The sequence below is a fragment of the Schistocerca serialis genome, chromosome 3 (assembly GCF_023864345.2).
Source record: "Schistocerca serialis cubense isolate TAMUIC-IGC-003099 chromosome 3, iqSchSeri2.2, whole genome shotgun sequence".
Classification (NCBI taxonomy): Eukaryota; Metazoa; Arthropoda; class Insecta; order Orthoptera; family Acrididae; genus Schistocerca; species Schistocerca serialis.
Genome location: NC_064640.1, coordinates 97,312,503 through 97,337,922, shown reverse-complemented (window position 1 = coordinate 97,337,922; position 25,420 = coordinate 97,312,503).

Sequence of the window (25,420 nt, the reverse complement as noted above, 5' to 3'; positions counted from 1 at the left end):
ACTGATGGGGGCCATGAAGATGTGCATGGGGCACAGTGGCATGTTTACAGACCTGGACTTTATATCTATTTGGTGGCGATAATACATTCAGTACAATGGTTGTACTGTAATGTAGGACCAGCCAAAGAATACAATATTGCTTGATGAAAAAGAGAAAAAGAACAAACAATATAAATTTAAGGTATAAAATACTATATTCAAAGTTTAAAAAAAGTGGAAATACTGCAAGAAATATACATACAAGGTACTCAAGCTTACATATGTATGCACAGAATATTATAGGTTCATTTATATCCTGATACATCTTTTACACCACTTATAGCTCTACAATTTTTTTTTAAATTATACATGGTATAATTTTTGAGGAATTGTTTCAGTTTCCTCTTGAATATATGAGGATTGTCAGTACTAGTTTTTATATGCAGTGGGAGCTTATTGTAACCCCTTATAACAGACTGGATAATTCCTCTTTGCACTACAATGAGGGCTATTGTGACTTTGTGCTGGCTTTGCTTCTGCTTTTTGCCATGGTTGTGCATGTCATATTTAGTCTTGTTTTGTGTTGTTTATTACAGACATTACCAATGAATAGATACAATGACTGTGAATGTCAATATCCCAAGTTTCTTGAATATATGCTTACAATATGTCCATTTTGTAACACCAAAGAACAACCTCACAGCTAATTTTTGTAGTTTAAACACTTTTTCCACTTTTGAAGCATTTCCCAAGGCTATCATACCATAAGAGATGAGAGAGTGTAAATATGTGTAATATGATGACATTATTATTACCTTGTCAATACAAGGCAAGATAGCTCTTAGTGCAAAGTACTCTCAGCAGCTTTCTTGAGGAGGTGATTAATATGTTCATTCCATTTTAACCAATTATCCATTTGTATGTCTAGAAATCTTATATCTGAAATTTCATTAATTTTCTGATTATATATATCTATTTTAAGAGCTGTCTGAAACTGCATTTTTCAATGGATTAACAATAAAATATTCACTGCAAACCATCTATTTATAGCTTCTGTAGCAATCTCTACTGAGGTTTTCAAATCCTTGATGAAGATGCTAGTATCATCAGCAAACATTACTACATTTGTATTGTTATTTACTGATGCTGGTAGGTCATTAATGTACACTATGAAGATCAATGGCCCATGGATCAAGCATTGGGAAACACCTTACACAACAACTCTCCACTCTGATTTTGTTGTTCCACCTGAATCTGTTAGGGCAACTCTTTGTTTCATATTATGTAAGTAAGATTTTGATAAAGTTAATGGCTGGTCTTTGATGTAATATTTTGTGAGTTTTTGGAGTAATATGTTGTTTTATACAACCAAAAGCCTCAACAAGATCACAGAGAATCCACACAGGACACCTTCTACAGTTCAATTCACCTGGACTTTCCTTCGTGAGACTGAATATTGCTCCACCTGGGGAGAGCCCTTTATGATTGAAAAACTGGGGGGTGTTAGTGATCCATTTTGTGTTAGGTGTTCATGTAGCCTATTGTACACTACCCCCTCAAATATTTTTGAAGGAATTGGCAGCAGTGAGACATGCTGATAGATATCACATGTCTGCCACCACCTTTGTGTACTGGTATCATCATAGAATGCTTTAATCAATAAGGAAATAATCTAGTTTTCATTGCATGAATAGCACAGTACTTTGCTGATTAAGTCACTATTGATTAAGTCACTATTCACTTTTAGTGCCCTGTTTGATATTCTGTCATATTCAGAAAACCTGGTGATTTTTAGGTATGTGATGACTTCTGTAATTTCATTATGTGTTGTGCACTTGAATTGCAGTGTCATCATCAGTGTACATTTAGTAAGATTAAGTAATTTATGACATCTGAGGGAGGCTGAGTGATTTTTGTTCCCATACTTTCAGTTAGAGATGGGAAAAATTTATTGAACCCAGAGGCTACCCATTTCATATTGCTGTTGTCTGTTCCATATCTATGAAATGTGGTACTCCTAACTGTTCTAATTTTTTGTCCCTATATATTTCAGTTTTTGTGATTTTCCATAAGATTTTTGTTTTATTGCTTGATCTGTTAATTTGCTGTGTATAATGCATATTTTTGGCTCTTCTGATTACATAGTTTAGATTTTAGGATATCTCTTATAGTGCATTTTCACTGCTTGTGTGTACTATTCTTCTGTTCTAGGTAAAGTGCTTTTGTTGGTGCATAATATTCTAATCCCAGTTGTTATCCACTCCTAATGCCTACTTGCATTTGATTTAATTTTAATTTGTCAAGGTGTTTGGAAAAGAGGTTTAGAAATGAATTAAATTTCTTATCCACAGTGTATTCATGGTAGACTTCTTCCCATAGTTCCTGTTGTAGACTGTTACTAAACATATTAGTGGATTCACTGTTTATTATTCTAACACACCTAACTTGGGTATCTTCATTAGCTATTTCCCAGTTGGCAAGTCTTAGGATTGCTATGCTGTTTAAGCATCATGATCCAACAGACCATTTACCATAGCCAGTATTTTTACATCATTATAATATGTGGGATGCAGGAAAACACTGTCAATAGCATTCATACTGCAGTCATATGCCCTTGTTGGAAATAAGATTACTGGGAGTATGTTAAAGCCAGGCATCAATGTTTTTAAGTGCCTGTGATTTTTGCTGGTTGATAGCAAGTCAAAGTTTAAAATCTCCATGTACAATAATTTTATTGCAACCAGTTTTCCTAATGGACTAGGGTTAGTTCAAGGGACATAGCAGCAAGTTCATTGTTCCAGAGTCACCAACAGGTGTCCCTGATGTGTGCAGCAATGAATGTGTTTATATCAAAGAACAATTTAAAACATGGATCAACTGAGCAGGGCAGTGGAGTTGTTAAGACACTGACCCCATAACCAGGAGGCTGGAGTTTGCTCTGTCCAGCCATACTGATTTAGTTTTTCAGTGATTTTCCTAAACCTTTTCATGAAAATGCTGCAATGGTTCCTTCATGAAGGCTATGGCTAACCAGTTATGCTATCCTCATAAAAGCATTCTTATGTATTCTACCTGCACGTATATTTTTGAGTTATTTATTTTTACTGTACTATGATAACAAATCTAATACCCTCGTAAGATGATCCTGAAATAAATAAGTAAATAGACATCTAACATCTTCATTTGGATCTCAGAGTGTAAATCAGTTCTACTATGCACATCTTGTGATTTGGTGAAAAGATCATACATCTCACATGATTGTCAAAATCTTCACAAAATTCGGATTCGCCATGCCCAGTCTAGCCTAAATTCTCAGACACTGATTTTCAGAGGTGTCAGATGCAACCTGGGCCTGTTTTACAATAAATAACAGATACAGTACCAACTGAACACTGAATAAAACACTAAGTGGGAGTACATCCTTACCAGCTACTAGAACAAGCAAGTCAGTTATACACAGAAGTTGTATGTTCAACTGTCATTTTTAAGGCAATGGGTGCTTAAAAAGAGTTCTTTCACTGTAAATACAAATTACGAGGATCTTCAGAACACATCACAGAAAAAAAGAGTTCATATAGTAACCTTAGTTCCTGAGCTGTCGTGATAAAATTGATATTTAACAACAATACTGGGTTTCAATGCTCTCTCAGTGAATCATTTACAATGTTAGATGGTTTCTGTTAAGAACTACTATGAAATTTTGTTAATATGCCAGATACAGTGTACAATTCTAAAATAATACACCAATAGTTTTATGAGTTTGTTATTAATCAACAGCTTTCCAATATGCAATAACCAGATAACGTATATCCATAGCACTCAGACACACACAAAATAAAAAAATATCCAAAATGTTTGCAATAACATGAAGTCATATGGTGCATGATTTCACACAGTGGACTTGTACATTTGGAGTGTGGCCTCAAATTGTCCCCTTCTATTCCTGATTTAGATTTTGATAATTGCCTAAACCACTTAAGGAGGAAGCTGAAATGTTTCCTCTAATGAACCTGCAGCTGATTTCCTTCATCTTCCTCATGAACATAGTTAAGTATATTCAATAATTCCATAACATTTAACATAAAGATTTCTTTCATCCATTACATTCATCTTCACTAACTTCAGGGTACTACATTTAGTCCTGGTTATTTTATTCGTTTATACATATTTCTCTGTTCCAAGAGCCAAGAGGAGGCATATCTGAAGTAACAAAAGCATTGCTTCTCAATTTTCTCAATGGAGGTCTATGCCCATATAAGGCCATAAGTAGATGAGAGCCTTTATTCTTCATTAATTAACATCAAACAAATTGCATTTCATACATATTTTCACTACAAAATGATCTGCCAAACTGAAATGTGAAAGCTCTTGCTCATTGTCTTGTGTGCAAGAAATATGTGACTGAGATATGTATATATCAATAACATTAATGTTATGTGTCCTAGTGTGAGTGACATGGAATATGTTGCAGAATTTTTGTACGAACATGGGGCAAACTGAAAACCTCAATACATCTGCACGCAGATGACAGCTTCAACAAGCAATTACAGATTTGATACTAGCTTGCTGGACGTTTTCTCAGTTATGAGGTCTTGTAATTCCCTTGGCATTGCTTGTATTAACTTGATGCCAGAGTATTTGGGTCCTTTTTCAAAAATCTTAAATCTACATGGAATGCACTGCAGTTGTTTTCTGTTCCTTGTGTTGTGTGTATGAACAGTCTCATTAGTCTCCAGTTTTGTGTGATCATGCAGTGCAATCACAGTGGTCTTGAATATATACAATGATGAAAACGTTAGAATGTTTAGTTCTTTGAAACAACTTTTACACGATTCTTTTTCAATATAATTCGAATGACTTGCTTCTGCATTTCAGATGAATAACTCAAATGATCAGTGTAAACAGATGTGTCATAAGAGTGGCTGAACGTCATTTAGTAGTCGTGAAAATTAAGAAGAGCATCATTCAGGGATAGATTGGCATATTGTAGAACAGAAACACAATGAATTGCATTTGAAATATGGATGACAATACGGCGTGTGTGATGAAGGGAAGTATGAAATCCGCCAAATTCCAATACAAAGTTTAAATGCAATATAATTGTGAGCCATCTTTCCTTAACGTAAACCCAAAATTAAACATTGAACACGTGAAAGAAAGGAATAAAAATTCAAGTACTTGATTGCGACACCGTTAAGAGAAATGTATTTCCATAGGTTACGGTATAATAGCACGCTAAAATAATAGGCCCTAGCTAGATAGTTAATCAGTCGCTTCAACTAGAGAGAAACTTATCAAGCCCTATTAAAAAATAAAAGCTTCCCAGTTGGATTTACAAAGCAATCAATCATGGCTTGAGTTACGAGTATCGACCAATATTTATAAAACATGGCTTTAAACCTCTTGCTGAGTGTGTTGGTCCTTGTATTTCGAAGGTGAAGATATCAGTTTTGTCTTTCATTATCAATTTGTTTCTAGTGTTTCTTTCCAATGAATCTGCATTTAGACTTTAAAACAAACTTGTTCCCCGAAACTTCTGCTCTCCTGAAACACACACGCAATTCCTACTGAAATTGGGGAAGCGGAGGGATTCGTGATACAATTCATGGTACCAAACAATTCTTCGTGCTCAAAAGCCGTATAAACTGGGAAGCTACGTACAGAAACACAAGGCTATAAATCACTCCAATAGTAATTACCGTACCTCTCCGTGCCTCGTCTTCGTTTTTCTTAGCGTTGGCACGCAGGACTCGAGGCATTGTATCGAAATATTTCGGTACATATTAAGCAAACGGTCATACTGTAAGAAATAAGTTAATGTTAAGACCAAACGAAGTTGCTCTTGTTTCCTCAATCTGTAAGAATTGACAGTTTTCTTACTGGGTCATTTATATTTCCAGCCATGTTGAGAAAAAATCAGATCTGAGTATTCAGAATTTAAGTTTCTAGAGAACAATAATATTGCTTGCCTAGGTGTCACGCACCACTGCCACTTCCACAATAAATTCAGCGCGATACTGCGAAGCCGCACCTTCTTGCCGCTCAAGCAACAAGTGGAATACATAACCTGTCGCGCCAAAGATTTTATTAGATGACATTGTCCTTCTCTGTAATTAAACTTAAAACGTATGATGCTACATATATTTAAAGCGTATCTACAGTTACATAGTGAGTAAGTTCAAACGTAGAAAATTCTAGATTTGTTTTCTAAGAGGAATAATGTTCCCTTACTCGATTGCTGCTGACGTACCTCGAAGTACCAACCAATCAATGAAAGGCAATACATTTGGCGCGTTGTTTTAAATGCACTTGTAAATTATTCTCCAAAATTTTTGCTCCTAATTTATGAAATTATAACGTTCTACACTTATTAATCTATTATCAATCATTAAGTAGTGATAGCCGATTTTATAACGTAACTAGAATTTAATTATTTATACCAAGTTGCCTAGTGGATGAGACATACGTATTTGCAAAAAAGTGAAATCGTCCAACAAATAAAGGTAAAGCAGTTATTCACTCAAGTCAAGCCAAGTTATAAGTGCAGTAGTCAATGTAATGTTGGTGTAGCATGATATGTTCTGTTTACGCAAAAAACTATTTTAAATGGCATGTACTATTTTGCTGTGATCTTCAGTCTCAAAGGTTTGATGTGTCTTTCCCTGTCCTAATCAGACCTCTTCATCTCTAAATAACTACTACTACCTACATCCATTTGAACTTTCATAATGCAAGCATCGTCACCCTCTACAATTTTTACGCCCCTCACTTCCCTGAATTACCAAACTGATAATTCCTTGATGCCTCACGATGTGTCTTGTTAGCTATTCCCTTCTTTTAATCCAGTTGTGCAATATATTTTCCCCCCCAATTCGATTCAATACGTCCCCATTAGTTACACAATCAACACAGCTCTTCTACATCCTTGTGGAGAAGTGGTTAACATCATTTACTGGGATGCTGTAGATCATCAGTTCAGATCAGATCCAGGTCTTTGGTATTATCGTCATATATGCTGGCACTACTACTTCTAACTTGGTGAAACAAGAATTAACAGCTACTAACATTTGCTTCTTACAACTGTTTTCAATTTCCTTTTCTCTGACTACACATTCATTTGTAACAGATGCAGTTTCGTAATTAAATTCTTTGTTTATACGTTTCATTCCATTCTCAAAACAACCTTCATTGAAAGTGTTATTTTTTCAAACCATCAAGTTTCTTATTAGTTTCCTTAATTATGTCACTATCATTATTATCTGATTTTGAATTTAAATACTGACTTCATCATTTGTTTTATCATTATATCCTTTCATTTATACACTAAATTTGTCATCACTTTTAAGGCATTATGCATATCATTTTCTCTGTTACTAAATTATTCTTTTTCTCTTCTGTGTAATGAATTGCCCATACCTTTTTCAATACTCGCCTTCAAAATGATAATTTGCTTTTAACAAAAGAATTATAATTTTCTGCCGGCATTAACTGCTGATGCATGTTACTGATGTTTTGTTTCTTTCCACCCAGTTCATTTGTTTACAGCCAGCAGGTTTCCCTTCTCTGTCATCCTCCAAATATGGCTAACAGTCTGTTGACTCCATCTAATGTCTCAATGGCTAGATGTAAATATGGCTTGAGCTTTAAGATACTTCAATTTTGTAGCCCGTTTCACTTCTAAATACTATCTTCTCTTGTTCTTCACTAATAAACACTTCACAAACAGTTGATGTATTCGTGTCCAATATACTGCTAGTTGTTAAAGTCTTACGTGATGTCACACCCTTCTTTGCACTTTATACATGTGTTTGTATGTATTTCATTTCCCTTAACCTGTGGTAAAATTTCTGTCATTTTTACTGATATTATGGAATGCCTATATCTCACAGTTCATCGGGCATTGAGCATCATTTGTCATGTTACTGGCCTGATTTTGTGTACATCTTAAGTCTCATGGAAGTTCATCTTCTTTGACCTTCCTCCCACACTTATTAGATGTTATAAACCGATTTTAAGCAGACCTGTACAGCACTGTTGAACTTAATTTTTCTTTATATTCACATTTATTGACACTAAGCTCAATATTGACGTTTGGCTAGCGTCATATTAATACAGATTTTGTCAATCAGCCAGTAAGTTACACAGACTATGAGTGGCTTCATAAATTCACAAGTGGCAAATGATAGCTGCATACCTTTGACCTTAGCAACTGAACTGACTAAATGTTCATCACTGACTAACTACAGATGCATGCATTTTGACTACTGGCCCATGAGCAGCGTAGTGTTTCAATTGAGTGGCATGTGTGGGACAGCAATTACAAAATAATAAAATACAAAGCTATTACATTTCAGATTAGGCCTATAATATAAAGGTAACAAAAGTGAAATACAAGAGTTAGTTATTGCAGTTATCTTGAGTAACTATAAAGTGTATAATCATTAACTAATAAATTGTTGGTTCTATTTTACAATGCAGAACTTTTCATGTGCACTTGGATTTCCAAAGCTTGCCAAGAATTTTCTGAAAGTTTAATTTTAAAACTGGAATATTTCGAATCCTAACATGTTACTTTAAGAAATTTGTATATTTTTGTAACCAGAAAATTCATAGCTGCAAAACTGGAACAGTAAAATTTTAACAGGATTTATTTTAAGATTCAAACATTCTGGAAGAGAATAATTTTGTATACGTACTGTATAATTGTTCAGTTTTATGGTTCCTGAAAAAGTTAAATGTTTCTTAAATTGTGAGGACTGATTGCTTTTAAATAACAAATGGCAAGCTAGAAACAAAAAATTTCTAGTGGGATCAAATTTACATGTATCTTAAATTTAGAATGTGTCACAAAAATATTTGTAGGAGTCATCAATAATCTGTAGTCTGAATCGTGAGAATTAAAGTGTAGCAAGACAGAGCGTAACTAAGGATTTTGTAATTCCATGTAATGATGTTTTACACATTATTGGAATGGATAGATAAGAGAAAAAATATATTATAAAGGAGTGTAACTGTAGTCAATGGAGCTATTTTATATTGCTACATTTTAACTTATGATATGGTTTGGTGTGCATTCTTGAGGCACAAAAGCCACCCCATTTTAGCAAGGTCCATGATTCATGGGGCTATCCATATTAGAAATGACACATTTTCCAAGTAAAACTAAAAGTAAACTTCTACAAGTTTTGTTCCTACATCCTAATATTCAGTCACTACTGATCTTTTACAGGCCTGCCACTAGATCATGGAAGGAATGTCAAGATACCAGTACCAGTAAATGGAATGAACTGGATTAATTAATCTGAAGTTTTGGTGTCAATGGCAAAATCAAATAGTTTAAAACTTAAATGTTTTAATAGCACACTATAATAAAACAGTCATTCCAGAATGTAACAAATATTTATTTATTAATTTTGGTTCCCCTTTCACTCAAAGTTGGGCATCCTTAGATCAGTAACTCTGAAATTAACAAGAGGAGCCAAGTATTATATAGTTATTTACCTTACAAACTAAGATACATGCAACATAGTTACAAAACATGTTATATGTATACCCTTGATGATGTGCAGAACTGGTACACAAAGCTGCTTTACATACTAAAATCTATGTGTCCTCTTTTGTGACGACATACATGAATAAAACATTCTCAGCTTTCCAGCAGCATTAATTCAAATAAAATCCTCGAGCTTTCGATGACCATCTCTGCCACCGTCATCAGTAGTTCACTGAGTGCTGGGGCTGCTACGGTTTCTTGCTTATATAGGCATGATGACATCATTCAAACATGGCGCCTGCCCCTGGCGCCACATCACATCACCAGTGTGGCCATGGGCAATAGCTCCGCTAGCTGCCCATGTCGACTTTTGCGCTGGCCACATTGGTCTATCTGATTGGGTGCTGATGATGTCATCATGTCTATGTACGCAAGAAACCATAGCAGCCCCAGCAGTCAGTGAACTCCTGACAATGATGGTGGAGGTGGACATCAAAAGCTCGAAGATTTTGTTTGAATTGATGTGGCTGGAAAACCCAGAACGTTTTATTCATACTGAAATCTACCAGTCAACAATTGCTGACTAGCATGTGGATGCTACTGGCTATAACTGCTCCAACCATCATTCCATATGTGATCATTGAGTAAATCAATGAGCAATTAAATTCTCAAACAACATGCATACAATTAGCAAGAAACTGATATTGTATAAGCAAACATGATGTAAAGTTGTTTATAATCTGCAAATATGTTTAAACCATTTAAAAAGTAATTAAAAACTTAAAAGTATGATAGTAATTGGTAGAATATAAATAGACTGCCCGCTGGTGTGTGTTGGATAGAATATTTACACTGGTGTAACACAGACAATACAAGCAACCAAACAAAGACATGTAGTGCAGGACATAACTAGTCATGAGGACACATGATTACTCATACTACTGTCCCAGCAATACCATGTCCTGCAAATCCAATGAGCTTGTAGACTGATGTGTGTCCCATCTCATGTTCAGCATTGTGTGGGATTTAATTACAAAACTTTTACATGCACAGAATGACAGTCAATTAATTACAAATCAGGAAAGAAACTTTTATAAAATACAACTTTAAGAATTTTTATTTAAAATATAGAGACAACTCTACCAAACTGTGGTCTGTAATGTGTTTGCATGAACTATTTACAGTTGCATTTGAATGTAATGGTAACTAGCACGAAATTTCATCAGGTAAGCACCTAGTATATTAAGTAGGAAACAAATAGTCTCATTTGGAGAAACAAAATGGTTGCACAACCATAATAAACTCTTTAAGTGCCAGAACAGTGATTTTCAGTGCCCAATACTGAGCGCTTGCCAAATACGGGGCAACTACTAGGCATAAAATGTAACTAAAAATATGAAAGGCATCTCACTGTAAAAACAGGCAACAATGTGTACATAGGAATGTGGATAAAACTATGTTGCTTTAAGTCATAGTGGTACATTCCAAAGATGAACAAAAGTGAAAACAAAAACAAAAATATTGAAACAGAAGAGAAATAAATAGAGGCTATTTGTTATTGCTTGTAACTTATTTTGGAAGGTAAATATCTGCATCATACTTGACCCATTTTGTTAATTTCAGAGTCACCAATCTGAAGATGGTCACTTTTGACTGCAATTGGTTAGGACTACACAGTTGTCATTATATGGACTGCCTGTTTTGTTATATCATTAAAGACAGTCACTGACATTCCAATATGACTTCCTGAGTGGTAGCATGGTACTCTGGAAACTTAACTGAAAGCATTCTTGTGGTGTGGCAGCACTGAAAAAACTATCTGTAATGCAACAACTCTAGCAGCTGAGAAAAGGAAGCCAAGTTATCAAGCTGTGAGGGAAGTGGACAGCAGTCACTGGACTGATCCCTCACTCAACACTATGCAGGCCTTCCTTTTTACTAACATGCAATGCTGGTATAAGGTTGTCTGTTGTAACTAAATTTCAGTAGTAGTCTTGTACTTTGGATGAACATTTTTTGTGTAATAAGTACAAATACCAATATTGAGGAGAGGCTGTATCAAGTGACTTACGAAACTGAATCATGAAATCCTACCTACAGTCAGTAAGTTGAAAGTATGTTGAGTCTGGGACACATTGACAACATTGAAAGTCAGAGCATTCCTAGCAGCATTTGTGTACAGTGTGTATGTGATTGGTAAGTATATTGGAAAGTACCAGAAGTACTTGAGACAAACTGGTTAATAAATGTAATGTAAGTAATTTTATCAACTATTGAAATGAATTATGGTGGATACCATGGGACACTAACTACTGTGGTTGTCAGGTTGAGGTTGTTGGTGGCTCTGTGCACCTATGAGTAGGGTTTGATTGGTTCAGATGAGACACACAATCGTTTTCTGAGCTAACAGTAGGGCACTGATAGTATGAGCCTTGTAGATTCTGTCTGTCAATAAAATTCTGTCCATTTTTTTGGTGGTTGCAGTGGTTTGGGAAGTTTTATGTGAAGTGGAATGCATAAAATGATCTTACACGCACTGTGCATCAAATACAACATGGTATTCTCATTTATTTACTTAATGTGTGTGAGCTTATGTGAAGTGCTTTTGCAAACTAAATTATTAGATATCCTCATTGGTATTTAGATGTATTTCAAACAATATATGTTTGCCATAGTTCTTCTGCATCTACACTCCGTGCCTCAGTTGTGAGATTGGGTTACACTGCTGTGGGGTATTGCTCACAGGCTTGGATAAATAGTTCTCACACAAGACTTATTAACACAAAACTCAACCATATCATGCAGCTTATAACTGGTACAGTCACACCTATACCCATTTTCTGGTTACCCTACTTAGCTCACAGAGCTCCTCCGTCTCTGCAGCAGGAAAGAGCACTTACATGGGAGTACAAAAAACTATAGAAAAGTTCTCTCCTCCATGTTCATACAGACATTCCAACCATCAGTAAAGGAAAGCTTCTGTCTCATCATGCACATCTGGAAACAGCAACAATGTTAATTGGCAATAACTTTAATACTAATGAGTGCTTGAGACTGTGGGAGTCACCAGAAGAACATCTGTGTACGCACAATGAAATGCAGCATTATTCTGTGGTGATGAGCACACAGACAGTCTGTTTTACTCTTTGATTTTTATTAGTAGTCTTTCTATTGACTTAGATTTTTCAGTTATTTTTGTTCGAGCATAAGGATATAAAAAATTATTGCCTGATTACTATGTTTTATCTCTTTTATCAACCACAGGTTATCTCCATCTGCTAATGAGATACATCACAGTAATCGTAGTAATAACTAAAAAATTTTGGTTGGTATAAAGTATACTAATAAAAATCAAAGAGTAAAGCAGATTGTCTGTGCAGTCATTGCCACAGAATAATGCAGCGTTTTATTGTGTGTTCACAGATATTCTTCTGGTGACTCCCACACAGTATATTGAATTCCATTTTAGATGAGCAAATGCAGCATATAAAAGGAGCTGAGAACCTAATAGTGGATTTCCTGTCTCAGTTGTAATCAATGTCTCAGGCTATTGACTACAAGGAGTTAGCTGCTGTGCAAGAGACAGTCCAACAACTCACCGAATTCCACTGCAACAGTACACCTGGGTTATGTCTGTGGCAAATACAACCTGCTGGTGAATGTTCGCAAGTTTAGTGCAATGTATACTTGAGAAAACTGAGACCTTTTGTACCTACAAAATTGCGACGGCAATTATTTGACACCATCCATGGACTTGCTCATCAGGGAATAAACGCCAGTGTGAAACTGATACCAGACAGATTCATGTGGCCCAATATAAATTAGGACTGCCATAGTTGGGCAGATATGTGCTTAGATCATCAGAGGGTCAAGGTTGGATGACACATGCTCAAAGCGGTAGTAGACTTCCCACTTATAACCAACATTTCATACATGTGCAGCTGGACATTGTGGGACATCTATTGCTGTCGGAAGGATATCATTATCTCCTCACTGCACTGGACCACTTCACCAGATGGACGGAGGTGGTTCCATTATCGGACATTTCCGTGGAACAATGGTGTCGGTATTTCTTTCATTGTGGAATGCATGTTTTAGCTGCCCTTTACATGTCCCCACAGATCACAGGCATCAATTAGAATCAACCCTGTTCTCAGAATTGATCAAACTCTGTGGTTTTCACCATCATCATACCATGGCTTACCACCCAACAAGCAATTGAATGGTGGAATGCCAGCATAGAACATTAAAAGATGCGTTAATATGCCATGCACAGTCTTGCTCACCAGCTTTGCAACTGGTTTTGTTAGCCTTTGTACAGAATTAAAAACTGATTTAGGAGCATCCACTGCAGAATTGGTTTACGGTGAACCCTTAAGACTGCCCGCAGAATTCTTCACCAATCAAACCAGAGCACAAAACACTGAATTGCCTTATGTACTGCAAACAGTGCAGGACCATATGGCCAGACATCGCCCATCCACTGTCTCAAGATATGTTGCAGTAACTATATACATGTACATATCTGATGCCTCTGACAGACGCTGTCAAGTCACCGCTGCAGCCCCATATTCTGGGACCTATACAGTTCTCTTCTGGGATGAACATACCATGCATACAGATTAAAATGAGAAGGCCCAGTTGGTACCATTGGAATGTGTAAAACCTGCACATATGTTACCGACCAAAGAGGATGTATACACTGAACATGATGTGCCATCTTCCACCCCACTGGACATGGATGACACTGTCTTGGCACCTCAAGAGGAAGTAACACCATAAATGCTGTCATCTTGCAGTGGTAGGCGCTGGTGCTTGGACTTGCAATCAGTGGTGCCTATCGCTGACCACTGTCACCATTTGGTTGAATGTAGTGTGATGTCCATTGTGTCACCTTGTTTCTGAAGTGACGATGATACCAGCAGATACATTCCTTAGACATTTTGCCATCTTCCTTCCTCTTTTCATACGTGGCTGGTTTGCCTTAGAGCAACATCGATATCTGTCACCACAAGTCATCAATGTGATTTCATAGCTTGTCCAGTTGTTGAATAATGTCAATTTGTTGGTGTCACTGTATCGCTGCAGCTTCCTGAATGTCTGTACTGCTGTGTTTGAACATCACAGATAATATATGCCCTGCATCTAATGAGACATAGACCTCATCAGCTAGTGAGCGCAATGATGAAATGTTGCATGCATCGGAAATCACCACAGCCATTCTAACTGCCTCTGGCAACTGTACATGCCACACATGTTGCAGTGTCATATCTGGCAACTCCGTGTCATCGACTAAGCTTCACAGGTGCCGCCAAAATTCTGAAGGTGACTTATCTCCTCTCTTTTCACCATGTAGTGCTTGTGGGGTACATTGTTCCACTGGTCGACCTAACTGCTCAAGGAGTAACTGTTTAAAATGAGAATATTTCCATATGGCAGGCAGGCAGGGTATTATATCTGTGCTGATCATTGCTGTTTTGTTTTCAAGCATACTAACACCGATCAAAAATTTGGTATCTTTGTTTACAATATCATGGTGCTGGAAAGTTAGACTGAGCATTTCAAGCCATAATTCCAGTTTATCAGGAATGGACTGAGGTGGGTGTACCTTCATGTTGCTGGTGTTATCCACCAAACAGCCATTCCTTGATGCAATAGATAATTTCACACAGAGAAAGTGCCAGTATCATTGCCAGCACCGGAGGCTGAAGAATATCAAGTAGTGCCTTCAGAACACACAATAGCTGGACATTGAGTGAAATATAAATACTCCTACATTCTCAGAGGTGTGGGAGTTGTGTGGGAGTCACCAGAAGAACATCTGTGAATGTGCAATGAAACACAGCATTATTCCGTGGCAATGAGTGCACAGACAACATGCTTTACACTTTGATTTTTATCAGTATTCTTTGTACTGACTTAGATTTGTCAGTTATTAGTGTTCGAGCTTAAGGAAATAAGAAGTTATTGCCTGACTATTATGTTGTATCTCTTTAGCAGATGTAGATAAGCTGTAGTTGGCTAAAAGAGACATTTGGCAGATTAATGTTACAATGGAACAACTTAAGGTGCCATGCACATCAACCAAACCTGCTGGCTTTGAATGTAACAAAAGATCTGGTCAGCTCTCGACTGAATAAGAACCAACACTGACAGGTGTCAAATTCTCTGCAAAAGTGGAAGAAAGTAAGTTCTCCAGGTTGTGACTGTCATACTGAAAAGCAGACAGTTCACCATATAATTCCACAATGTTCTCTGAGAGCTTTCCTTGGATATCCAACAGAGTTCTTGGTGATGATGGAGAGATCAGTACACTACATTCATGGTCTGGATATTAGTTTGTGTTTTAGGCAACTGCAAACAAATAAATTGATAAATAAACTAATTTTTTCCTTTTACTGCAGTGGGCATGTCATTTGTATAAGATAAGGAGTACAGATCCTAGTCCTGAACCATGAGTTACTCCATATTTTACTTGCAGAAAATCAAAGTAGACATTTTTCTCAGCATTTATTGATGTGTATTTTATTTCAGCACACTACTTGTACAATTACATTCCAACAGGCTGTGTCTCACATCAGGTTTTTGTTGTATGGCACCAGTGCCCCAAGGAATTTTTCACTGCAAGGAGGAATAAAAAGTGAAAACTGATGTGAACATGTACATTAATGTGAACAGGCATCTCATTATAAACCTCTCAGCTCAAATTGGTGACAGAACTATTTATGTGAATAAATAGAATTATTAAAAGTGGTTGGTTGCTGTTTCCTTCTCTGCAAGAATTAATCTCTATTTTGTACACAGCCATAGTCTTAAAATGTCAGTTTTTGACAAAATGGTGACATGAATAGTGTATTTGTATGAAATTTCAACTCTCCATTACTCTCACAATAATTCCTGAAACTGTCACTCTTGCGGATGACATATGTCATCCACAACATAAATTATTACTTACTTTTTGTAGGTAAGTATTCTAGATAAAATCAAATTAACTGTTATTAGTTTCAATACACCTAAAATTATGAATATGAAAGTTGAATTGACTCTAGGAGATCAGAAAAGTAACATACATCTACTTTGTTTCAAATCATAGCAGCAATGCTTGTATGGATGACCAGGTCCCTCCAACCTTTAATAATGTTTCATAAGCAATGCAACTCCACATAAAAGAAAGCCAGTGATGGCTGAAGCTAATGGAGTTAATGGAATGGTACTGGAAATGGAAAAAACTTAATCCAGCCTGGTCAGAAAGAAATAGAGTTGGAAAATCGTGTGGATGACAAGTGTTATCTGTGCAGGCAACAGAGGGATGAATGTGGCAGTACTTTATTGCTATATAACTGTGTGCCATGATGTTTGATAATCAGTTGTTGTGTTACATTTTAAAAGTAACTGTTATATACTAGTCATTAATGTGGGATCATTTTTTTTCATTAATTTCTCGGTTACTGTGAATAAATACCATTGGATCCATTTCTTTCTAGATGATGTTTTTAGATTCCTTTGGTCTTTGTCCTGCAATTTTGTGTGTCACTGTTTGACATTTTTGTTTTTGATATGACTTACATTATTATTGGTGTATATTGTTTAAAATAGTTAATAAAAACAGGAATTGTGGTTTGGTTTGAGTGTTCATAAAAGCTTCTCTTTGTGCTGACCACACACCCCTCCTATCTGCATCCTCAGCTGAGGATGACATGGCGGTTGGATGATCCCGATGGGCCACTTGTGGCCTGAAGACAGAGTGCTATTCTCTTATTATGGCACAATATTTTTACTCCTACCATGATTCATTAATCTGAATACCTTACGCAACTTGTTACTTATGTTTGTTTGGGGAAATATCAATCTTTTTATTTATATTTACTTCATCAACTTCGTTTGTCTATTACAAATTTTTGCATCTGGGTCCCCTGTTACAAAGTATCTCCAGAATTATTAAAATAATATGTGAACACTACTGTACCAATTCTGCCTTCAGTGCTGCCAGTGGGACAGATTCTACACTACCATGGCAGATGCGGAGTCAGGAATGGATCAACAAATTGAACTTTGCAAAAAACAACATTTTACTCAAACTGTAGATGCACAATGATTTATTTTCAAAAATTTACTGTCCAGCTCAATCACACTAATGTTTTAACAAACGTATTGGTTTTGGGCATTGTCAGCTTTTTGTTTAGAAATTAGTGTGATTGTGTTGGACATAAACTTTTTTCATATTTCAACTTTACTTATTGGACAATGACTATACATAGCAAAAGCTGCCATAGTGTGACCCATGACCCTCAGGTAATTTGAGATATCCCCATGGTTGCTAAGGCAGAGCAACAGTGGCTAGCAGCATCGGCATCCTCGCTCACCAAGTAGTATGTCAGCTTTGCCATCAAAAGATGAGGTGGTTGGGTATTGCACATTGCCGAAGACCTATGGTTGTTAGTAGAAAGGACACTGGCACTTTGGGTGGGATGCAGACACTTGGAGTTGAACTCCGAAATGCTCTTGCAGCCACTCAGATAGTGCATCTGGCAATGGTAGCCACTGATTGAATTCACAACAGCAGATCCTGTTCAGGGCCTAGAATCATCAGGCATCACTGATGGCTCATAGACCAGTGACCCTATTTAGTAGTCAGTACAGCTGCTTGATGAGGGACAACATGTTCTAGCCATACATTCAGTTGATGACTAGCCAGGAGACTGAACTAGTTGAATGTAGGATGCATAATGATTTTGCTGACTAAACCACGAATATTTGTAAGCCCCATGGCCAGGTGCATTGTTACAGCAGGCAGGCTCCCATTACATACTCAATTGTGGAAATGCCACATTGTGCTGCACTGTCTAAGAATATGGTGAACCACCAATGACAGAATGCAATATTGCTATTTCCAGATAGCCTGATTACAGCTTGTGCTGCCACAATCTGCAACACCTAGCACCAGGATTGAGGCTGCATATTACTTGGCTGGTTGTAAAGGCCTGCTTGCAGCTTACCCCACTTCAGTTTATGGGAAACAAAACCACCTCTTATTATGTGTGACATGGTAGTTTTTGTGAGAGATAGCTTCTATGGAGTAGTCCCCAAAGTCTGATATGAGAGAATCAGTCAACTTATTTTTCAACATTCTCTTTAGAAAGCATTCTGGAGCTGTTGAAGTACCACAGTTGATGCATGAAGTGAAAAGATTTACATACTGATAATTTTTTTGAACTAAAAGATAGTGTTTTCATTAATATAAATTAAAAAAAACAACAATGCTATTTATTTTCACATATTTGTAGTGAGTTCCATTTTTTTGTGTGTTAAGCCCTTCTGTGACCATATCAACCCATTTCAGTAAAACTCATTAGCATGCAAGGAGAACTTTGAAGATCCCACAAATTCTGTTTTGATATACAGAATCAAACTGATAACTAGTCTTCAATGTCATTTTAAGTTGTAAATGTGATATTTAGATTCCTAAGGCAAATCATAAATCTGGCGTAGACCTTCACTGATGTGGTTAAGTATCATATTATAAGTTACCATAAAAAAAATAAAAAAAAGACAGCATGAGCTGAAAGTACAAGTTCTGGTGGAGTGTTTCTGTGTGAGGAAGAGCTTCAGATGTTACTGTACATCTTCGACTCTCTAACCTACTCATTCATAGTGAGATAAAAGTAATTTTCAAAATTGTTCTGTGAACGTCTTTGGTGAACATTGATATGGTGTGTGAAAATAATTCTCAATAACTTAAGAACATACAAAAGTGTGATGAATTATCATTGTGAAGCATAATAACTCACAACACTTGTAACATTGTCTTTTCTTTATAGTTTTATTGATTTTTTTGTTGGTACAGTATATCGGGAAGTATATTCCCTGTTTGAAGAGAAGAGATCCAGTATCGTCAATTTGGCTATGCATTAACATTAACATGATTTTCTGTGAAGCTTTTTCTCTTGATTATTTTGAGCATATAATAACTGTTTTTAAGACCACATCATATCACACTAAATCGTGAATTACAAAAAACTTTTCTATAAACATGTCTGCCTTAACATTCCATTGACAGTCTATACTTCCTTTTGAACAAAAACTGCTTAAAACACACCAGAAAGACAAAGAGATCAGTGTTATATTTTGCTGTATGAAGATGTTGTTTAAACTTGAATCATACAAGCAAAGACAATTTTATGTGTAATTAATACTTTTGATAATTGAAACTATAAATGTTACAAGTGATCTTACATAATTGTAGAAATAATAATAATAACAATAGTCATAATGGATGCTGTTCAAATTCTAAAATACATTTGACACATTTCCAGTACTACAATCTTCTGTCTGAAAAAGCTTTTCATTACATGTTTTCACATTTGAATACAACAAATTATATTTTACTATCTGGTTAAATGTAATAAAAAATCAAAATTTTTTGTTACATGAAAAATGTTATTGAGTTGGGTAGTGCCTTTACTGAATGTATCAGCTTGTGTATTAAAAATAAATGTGTGTACCACTGATCACTTTCATTATAACTCTTATATATAATATGATACCAACACTGTAGATGGCCATAGTGGAGCAGTATGTTTTTATTTTGTGATGTGTGATTATATTTAAATATCACACACAGTTTTGTTTATTATTCTACCATTTCAAAGCACCTCAGACATATGGATGTAGATCTACAACCTCTAATAAAATGACTACAAAACATAAGTATATCCATGGTAGTTGAGGATTTGAGCCACTACCAAATGGAGGCTCAACTTTGTGAGAATTACTGACGATAGGTAAGTCTCAAGTGGCATCTGATCTCTATGAAAAAGTCAAATACTCCAAATGAGATTCCACAAAAAATGAAAAAATACATATTACTGGTAACCATAGGATGAGTTTAAATTCATGCATTGGTGATCATTGTATGCCAAAACTTGAACATTTGTCCTATGGATAGTAATAGCGTAAATCTTTTACTGTCTGGTTATTACTGATGCCTATACTGATGTACCAGTGAATGAAGAATTTGGGCACGCATTAACAGTAAAAAAATTAAGACAATGATTAATTCATCTTAAGCCTATGGCCTGTGGTGTGGCAGACATATCTGCTATTTGACATGGTCATACAGAAACCATTTAACAAGATCTTCTTCGTTGGTTAAAATTCTTTGATGATAAATTAGATTTTTGCAGAGGGATTGGGAAATCTAGTAATACTTCTTGTGAAAACATTGCCTTTCTGGAAGAAATGAATCTTTGGCACTTCAACATTGCATTTTCTAGGCCGCAGAACAGATTCCAATGGCATACAAGTTCAAATAAGGACACTGAAGCAGTATGGTATGCTCCTAAGCAATGCCATAAGAAGAATTACACCCACTCCTACATAAAGCTATGTACTACCCTTTCTGTATTACATAAAGAACAACAAGAAGCAGTCCACTGAGAGGTGCACTTCTGATGGACACTTTTACATAGGCAACATCTGTAGAAAGACAGTATTATGACTTCAAGAATATGGTACACTAATTTGTTCACAAGTTCTGATGTTTGATGATCTTGCCCTCCCACTAGTGCTAACAAGATATGTAAATACAATAGGAGTGGTTATTGTTTCGGTGTATCAACTGAAAGATGACAAAAAATGGCCAAAAATTGCCAACCATACATTAAACGTTACTGAACAGCAGTATACTCACAATAAGAAAGAGGTATTGCCAATTGTATAGGCTGCATAAACATTCCTCTATTAACAATTTGCTTGTAGTCTTTGCTGATAGCAGAGCATAAGCCTCTCACACAACTTTTACATCCAAATAAATAATTACCAGTATTATGTGTTAGTAATATGACAAACTACACTGATTACCTTTTTCCTTTCTATTTTGAGGTTGAATGCTAACCCAAAAAGTACAACACATATACAAATTACTACTCTCAAGAGGCATTACCAAAAATAATGCAAGCTGTTCACAAAATTGCATTTAAAGGTGAAATAGCTCATTAAGAATTTGACAATTCATATTATGCCAAATCTGATAATGGTCAGTGTGGGAGGAATAATATGGTTTAGGAGGAGCCTGATTTTGGTTGGATTGTACAACTGCTGGTGGCAGGAAGGAACTTCACATGTGGTGAATACAACCCTCAGAAGCTAAGAATGTGTTAGTAGCTGTCTGCATACTGTTTGAGAATTCCAACGACACTATGGTAAATGATTCAGAATGTTCTACATACATGTAATGAAGGATATGTCACCATGATGGTCACTGCTCACTGCTACATTTACCGGGATATTACTCATGCAGTTATTGAACAAGTCACCAAATCTTGCAATTAGTGTGATAGACAGAAACATTTTACTCAAAAATTTTGAATCCATCTTTCGGAGTATCCTAAAGGACTATAAGGGGAGATACAAATAAATTACACATGACAAGCTGCAGATACAATATTATTGATCATTGCTAATGCCTACAGTAATGGCAGGATGTGAGAGTAGCTCTCTCAACCACAGTAATTTCACCTACTGCAATACTAGATGATATCATCCCTTCATACTGAATTCCTGTCACAATTGTTGTGGATAATGGACGACAGCCAAAGGATTCGAAATTCAAGAGATATCTACAGCTGTGTAGAGTAGAATTTCACAAATATCCAGTGATAATGTTATGTACAGATGATTAAAGATGATTTTCACATGATGTCTATGATGGCAGGATATTTACAAGCATCTTTTAAAATTTCTACAGTAATACAAAAAAAACCTTGTACTACAAGAGGACAATTACTTTCTCAGTTGTTCTTATTATGGAGAACGTAGTTAAGGACCTGAAGATGGAAATAAACTTTCTATCTTTGCTTAAATTGTAATTAATATATGTTAATACATGTTGTACATGTTACATTTTCCAGAATGTTATTAAGTATAAAACCTATTTTACCCCAGATGTTATCAGAAAATGAAGATGAAAGTAATCTCTGCTTACTTGTTACTTAACATATATTAATACATGTTACATTTTCCAGAACATTATTAATTAAAAGAACTAGGTTATCCCAGAAATTATAAGAAAAATTTGCACATTCATATTATTATATTCTCTTCGACTATGGTAATTTGGTAAACATAGTTATCCTTAAATAAGGAATGTCATATGCAATATGTTATTCAACAGCAGTAGCCTACCTAAAAGGACCAGTGTCACCAAGATAACAGCATAATATCTTTGAAAAACGGCGCTGCACAATGCCTGCACATCCTTTCACACTGAAATATTTTAATACCGGTATTCAGTTACATAGAATACGGTATAAAAGTTTAACTTTCTCAGTAAATGAGCAAGAAACCACACATGGCATATGGACTGTTACTTCCTCTTCAGCTGTGGTACTTTGTTAGCTGTTGATTTCTTTAGCTGGCGCAGTTCAAGCGCAATACAGTGCTCAGCACACTGTACCTAGAAAAATTCATAAGCAGTAGCATCACTATAGTGAAAATCTTTATTTCAAACTTCAGTACACCACGGCACCAAAGTTTTTCATGAGTCACAACAAAAGACTTGCATTTTACAAATTTTACGTGTTAAAATGAATCATTCAGCACATATTGCAAACTGACCAACACTAATATATTAATGTCAGCATTGAAATGGAATATCATGTGATGAGGGCCTCCCATCAGGTAGACCAGTTGCCTGGCAAAAGTCTTTTTAGTTGTCACCACTTTGGTGACTTCAGTGTCAATGAGGATGATAAGATGATGAAGACAACACAACACCCAGTCCCCAAGAGGAGAAAATCTCTGACTCAGCTCAGAATTGAACCTGGGTCCCTCGAATGGCATTCTGCCATGCTGAACACTCAGCTATGGAGGTGGAAAATGTCAGCGTTTAATCACATGTATCAGTGTAAGCTGATCATTGCCTTTCAACTGAATCACTTGTAAGTGTTTGAAAATAAGTTGCTCATGTCCTGACCTTTTTGTTTAATAGCAACTGTTGACAATGCCTGGTAGCTGCAAAACACTTTTCACAATGGGAAAGTGGTGTACAAACATAGACAGCATACACACAGAAAATTGTTTATTGCGAATGAAAAGATTTAAGTTGTTTGAAATAATAGACAACAAAAATGTTAGTACCGGTAATAGAAAGTAATGAAGTTTCAAAGCAATGTGTCAGTGTCTATGGCACAGGAAGAAAATACAGATTCTCCATGACACAATATCACACTTCTGAATGAATATATTCTACTTTGTTTGCTTAAATAGACCAAGTACATAGCTGTAGTTTTTCTGGCTGTGTTTAATATATGAAGTACACCCATTGTTATCAATATGAATACAGTTTAATGCAGTTAAAAAAAACAAGCTTTCCTTATCTATGGATTATGTTTGAACACTGTGGCTATAGATCACAAATCAAAATATTTAGGAGCATAGGAGACCACTCACCAAATAGCAGTGATGAGTCATCAACAGGCACATCAATAAGAAAATACAAATGGTGTTCTTCTTAGCTAACCAAACCCTCAACACAGTAGAAGGGAAAAGGAGGGAAAACGTTCCAAAGAGGGGAGGGGTGTCATTATCATCTGTGAACGATCAACATCGTGTGCGTGCTTCAACCAACTTCCACGTCATGCAACTTAATGTGAAGAATTAAGGTTTCGGTCCCTTACTTAATTCTTCACATTAAGTTGCATGACGTGGAAGTTGGTTGATGCACGCGCACGATGTTGATTGTTCACGGATGGTAACGACGCCATTTGTATTTTCTTATTGATGCCCGCTTTTAGGAGGTATTTTATGTATCTTCGTTGGCTTATATGTAATTATAAGATCATGGAGCCAAGGTATGTTATAAATCTTTAACATCTTCTGATTACGGCCTGGTCGGCTGCTTAGTATTATGGCAATGTAGCGACTTTGGTTGCTTCTGCTGCAGATATTATTAGCGCGGTTTTATCCATTGACAATAACATCCTTAGCATAGCTATCTTTTCAGTTTAGTTGTAATTTCTACCTAATTCTAGGGCCTCCATATTATCTTGTGGCTGATTTACCATCCATGCACAAAGTTTGTCGTGCATTGCTATTAAATATGTCTTAATTCCCGCATCATCGCTTTTATCATTTGCTCAATTTGCTATTTGTGTGACAAATTTTAGCAATCAATTAGGTCCCGATCTGTATTAACTTTGTAATCCCGCTCCTATGCATAAGAAGAGCGTTTCCTGGCAGTGCGCGTGCGCAGTGATTTCAATAACCGCGCATGTGAGCAGCCTGCGGTGCGTCAGTTCGGTGGAGAGCCAGTGACCATCACACGTTGGCTGGGACGAGGCAGCACACACAGGGTTGAGATAAGTAATATTATTGACTTGGTACATGTGTACCATGTATTTGTAAATAAAAAAAAAAAATTATGGGGTCTTGTCGCTGTAGGCGTTGACTTTAGCCTTTGACTATGCCTATTTAGGCAAGCTGTTTTATATTTGTTCTGAAGAAGGCGTGGTTATTCACGCTGAAACCTAGGTAAACACCAGGTAGTTTGTGCTATCGAGGCAGATTTTTCATAATTATTTTGATACTTACGATTGCTGATGCGCTGCAAAGTTGAAAGTTCAGAGATGTCACTAAACCCACCCAAAGATGTAAATAACCATGCATGAGCAACGCCTATTAGATCGAGAGGGTCTGACAACTAATCAGCTCCAGTCATTCCACCAGGAAGGAGGTACACGGCTCACGTAGTCTGTAGTTCAACCATGCCTGGACGGTCGCAGTACGACTGCACCAGGAAGGGCTCTCAACAAGGGAAGTGTCCAGATGTCTAAACCAAAGTGATGTTGTTCGTTCACGGCGGAGATAAAGAGAAACAGGAACAGTTGACAACTTGCCTCACTCAGGCTGCCCAAGGGCTACTACTACAGTGGGTGACCGCTACCTATAGAT